The sequence below is a fragment of the Delphinapterus leucas genome, chromosome 8 (assembly GCF_059928025.1).
Source record: "Delphinapterus leucas isolate spDelLeu-1000000601 "Yukka" chromosome 8, BTC_Dleu_Yukka2, whole genome shotgun sequence".
NCBI lineage: Eukaryota > Metazoa > Chordata > Mammalia > Artiodactyla > Monodontidae > Delphinapterus > Delphinapterus leucas.
In genome coordinates, this window is record NC_143136.1 from 24,830,865 (window position 1) to 24,835,901 (window position 5,037).

At 36.4% G+C, this 5,037-nt stretch overlaps 1 pseudogene; it reads right to left on the reverse strand.

The window, feature by feature from the left end:
- Positions 1–1,160: 1,160 nt before the first annotated feature.
- Positions 1,161–2,840, reverse strand: LOC149748522 (NADH dehydrogenase [ubiquinone] 1 alpha subcomplex assembly factor 4 pseudogene; annotated as a pseudogene).
- Between the last annotated feature and the right edge of the window lie 2,197 nt (positions 2,841–5,037).

Below are 5,037 nucleotides of genomic sequence, written 5' to 3' on the forward strand. Positions count from 1 at the left end.
AGTAGCTGGTATAGGGGTTAGTGGCAGAGGAGCTGGTGATTAGGGGAGGTTGAGTGGGTTGGTCTCCAGAGGACCTCACCCACTTTTCAACCAGAATAACTCCAATCATGTATGTTTAGCTTTAATGTATTTTTTCTGGAAGTGCTTTTTATTGTTTAAGTCACACCTCCATCACCAAAAGCGACAACAACAACAACAGCAACAACAACAGAAAACACATAGATTCAGTCCAGCCCCTCATTGGCATACGAGGACTGAACCCAGCAGACCTTAAGTGACTTGTGGAAGGTCACATAATGGTTGTTAATGGCCAAACCAGAGATTAAAACCACTTTTTCTGCCCTTTGTTTAATTGTTTGGTTTTGGTTTATTTTTTCCTCCCTTTCTCTTCATTTCCTTCACCTAACTCACTTTTTTGAAAAGTTTCTGGGTTGGAATTTCAGAGGTTGATGTATAGGAAACTGAAGGGGTTTTAAATTAAACCTGTTTTTAATATAATATGTTTCTGTCATATGCTCTAAAATGTTTACTAAAACATAGGATAAATGTAATGCATTTGTGACTGTAATTTAAAAATTGGTTATTTTGGGCAAAAGTCATCAAATGTCATATTCCATCTAGGAAATGCATGAATAAAAATGGCCATAGTCAGCATTAAATATTTTATAAGGAGACAGTTTACAGCGGTATTCAGCTACTGTATTAGAATCTCAAACTAAAAGGAAATTAAACTAATTTTTTATGTAAACGAATTGTTTTCATAAGGAAGCACAAGGGAAATTAAGTGTATAATCATGCCTGAAAGTCAGGATTTTTCCAGGAAGCAAGTTTCTTGTGTGAATTTCTTGAGGTATTTGGGAATTTTGCCATGAACCCTCCAAATTCCTTCTAATTTACATATCATGATGTGTGATAGCCTCAAAGTTTCAGACATTTGAAGTTTTGAAGAATTAACAGACTTTGCTGAACCCTCTATTAATGGTGATTATTGTTGTAAACTATTATGACAATGGACTGTATTTTTAAATGATGACCATAACACTATCTCCAGTCTCACATGTTCCTCTACAATGTGACCTTATTCTTCACCAACAAGAAGTGAATTCTATTTCCCCTCTTCTTGAACCTAGGAAGGCTGTGACTGCTTTGCCTGATAGACTACACACAAGTAGTAGTGTATGACTTCCAAGGCTGGGTCATAAAACTGATGCAGCTTCCATTGTGTTCACTAGGAGCTTTGAGCCACCATGTTAGAAGTTTGAGTATTCTGAGGCCATTATCTTGTGACATGCTAAGCTACATGGAAAGGCCACATGAGGCGCCCCTGGTTGGCAGTCAGTCTTATTCTTTGACTTATTCAACCCCAGACTCCAGCCATGTGATTGAAACCATCTTGGACCCACCAGACCATCCCATCTACCAGAAGAGTACCACTGAGTTTCCTCAATGACTAGAGAAGCAAAGGCACACCCATTTGAGCCCTGCTCATATTTCTCACCTACAGTATTGTGGTATTAATAAAATGAAAAAGTTGTTTTACACCACTAGTTTTTAGGGTCATTTATTTCACAGTAGTGAAAAACTATTATAGATTTAGTTAACAAGTATCGATTCATTAGGCCCAACTTGGAGATTCAGGGTTGATTAGAGCAGAAACATAATATCTATATCTTTTATTGGTTTGTTTACAATTTTTATTTATTTTATCTTAATTTTATTTTTTAAATTTATATAATTTAATATGCTAAAAATGAGAAAATAAACAGGGCACGGGGACACAGGGTACATTAAGGAAAAGTAATTTCAAGATTCTCTTCATTTTGATTGTATTGATTTCTTGCCTTCAGGGGGTAAGATTTTTGACTTCAAAAGTTATGAAATATTTAAGAAGAGAATTTACATCTTGCTATTTTCTCAGCAGTCTGGATAAAGTTTACGATTATTGAGAAGTGTCAGTGCCTCTACAATGGAAATTTTGCCTTTGGGAATGTTCTTAATATTCATCATGTCAGGATGATGGTTTTCCGGCAACCTGAACTCCTTTGGCTTCTGACGTTTTCCAGCATCCTTTACCTGCACAGAAGACACGGGATCTTTGGAATCGACATACACATCTTTTAGTAATGACAGCAGTTTGCCATTTTTCTAGCAATTTCTCCCTTAATTTCTGGATGGCTGCTCATCTGCTTTCGCAGGAGGTTCTTGGTGGAGGGGTGCCTGGGAGCGGGGAAGGGCTTCATCATGCTGATTTCCCATTGCGCCCGGTTCTCTAGGTTGAAATTCCTGATTGCGTGAGTCACTGCAGACCCCATCTCTTCACAACATGATGCCTGTAAGTTCACACCACACATGTGGTTAAACACTGGCATGGGCAACCTCCAGGATGCACTGGGCTAAAAAATTGTTTTAAATAATAGCTTTCTTGAGGTATAATGTATATACATACCATAAAACCACCATTTTAAGTGTACAATACAATGATTTTTAGTAAATTTACTGAGTTGTGTGGAATTAACATCATCTAAAATTAACCCAATTTTAGAACATTCCCTCCCACCCACCCCCAAAAAAAGCCTTACAGAGGAATTTTAGAATATTTTCCATAAGTAGGTCCCTTGTGCCCAACTGCAGACAGTCCCTCTTCCTACCCCCAAAGCCACTTGAGTTTAACTTTTTTCTGCCTCTGTAGAACTGATGATGTGTCTTTGATCTGGTTTTGGACTCCCAGGGAGTTCAAGTCCAGAAGATCAAGCAAAACGTGTGAATCTGGAGCTTCCTTGAATACTGGGTCTGAGTTATTTTCCTGTTAGACTCTGCCTTGTTCTCCAAGAGCTCTTTAGTTTCTGAGTCCGTAACATAGTTTTTAAGAGCGTGAACCTTGGATTGTCTCAGTTCAAATTGTATTTTCAACACATATTAGTTGTGTGTCATTGGACAAGTTACTTAATTTTTCTAATTCATAGTTTACTAATTATAAAAAGGGAATGATGTTATCTACCACATGAAGCTATTGTGAAGATCAAATTAAATAATGTACTTAAAGTACTTAGAATAGTACCCAGCATGGTAATAACAATAATAGTAGCTGTTATTTAATGAGTACTTATCAATTTAGCTGGCACTATACTTTACATATATTAACTCATTTAATTTTCTCCCAAACTCCATGAATCAGGTGACATTACTGTTCATAAATGAGAAACTGTGTACCCATGGGCAAATTACTTAATTTCTGCTTTTCTACTAGAAAGTACGAAAGCTATTAACACCCAATGAATAGTTGTTTTATTTAGCATGGGACTTACTAGGAACTTGTTTGAGTCATAGCTATTAGAATTCCCTCATTTCTCTCTTTGGAGTCTTAAAACCTGTGAATTTTTCTGTCTTCTCAGCCAAACATATTCCAACACACACACAACCCACTTCTTTTGGATTGCAAATGTCAATCTTAAACGTGGTAGTTTCTTTTTTTTTTTTTTTTTTTTTTTGCGGTATGTAGGCCTCTCACTGTTGTGGCCTCTCCCGTTGCGGAGCACAGGCACCGGACGCGCAGGCTCAACGGCCATGGCTCACAGGCCCAGCCGCTCCGTGGCATGTGAGATCTTCCCGGACCAGGGCACAAACCCGTGTCACCTGCTTCAGCAGGTGGACTCTCAACCACTGTGCCACCAGGGAAGCCCCATGGTAGTTTCTTAATAAACACTAACTAAAAGAATGGATGAAAGAACAGATGCATCTGTGTCTTGAGGATGTCTGCAGCCAACTTTGGGAAGGGGTAAAAATCAAAGATCAGATGGCTATAGAGGCTCGGGAGATGTCTTTGGTCATGTAAAACATCATTACTCCAAAGATCCCAAAATATAAAAGTCAGTGTAATCTCAGACATTATCTCCTTTAGTGACGCAAGAATGTTTTAAAGAGTTTTTGTGACAACATATGGAAGTACATTTTTTTTAAGTTAAGGAGCCTAATCACTTAATCATTGTAAGCAATTCACCAATTATTTGGTCAGGAGAAAGAAAAACATTTAAATTACGTTATCCAATGAGCATATTTTTGATGTTTGTTATAAAACTTGTGTATGCTTGAAGACAAAGGACTTTAGAATGCTCCTTTAGCTTTAAAATGTATTATATTTCAGAATGATTTGTCAGATAAAGATAACAGTGATCTTAATACCAATGCAAGATGATAGATATGATTTAAAAGTAAGAATCATAGTATACATACTATGTATATGTAGTTTACATATAAACTTGCTTTTTGAGCTGAAATATTTTATGGACATATTTCTTCATCAGTATTTGTCATAAAATGCATACAAGCAACTACTTTGGATACTAAAAACATCCTAATTTGGGGTCCATAGTCCCTGGATTATATTACCGTAGGTAAAGCCAGTAAGATATTAACGTTTAAAAGCTTTTGGTTCTTCTGTTCTCTTCAAGAGTCTATCAGAGACTCTTATTTATCACCTTGTGTAAGATATACAGACAGAACTCTTCATCTGGCATGTCACTATTGCCAGATAATTAGGCTGATGAGATCATGGAGAAACAATTTTATTTGGAAAATAATAGGGAAAATATTTCTTACAAATATTTGTCGATATCTATCTCCCAAAGAAATGTGTGCTTTTAGTTAGTGATGATACTTTGTTTCACATTTTTATCTCTGTGCTGCATTTTAACTCAGTTTTGGTAACATGGCTTTTGCTTACAACCTCTCCTAAGCAGCTAGTCATAGAACTTTAATAGGCAGGAATGATAAATTATAAAAACACATTTGCTGCTAACTCTCTGATAAACTTAGCAACAAAGAAGCAGCTGGTACTTTATTGCCTATAACTTCCTACATATTTCCCCAAAGTTCCAGCTAAACAAGAATACATTTGTGTTTTATTTTCTTCTAATTAAGTTGAAGAGAAAAACAGAGTCAGGGATTGATGGCTTTCAGATTTAAAGCATTTCTGTTATAATTGTCAGGCAATCAATTAACCAATTTCTGAAGGACTTAATCTTTTTTTTATTGTTATGT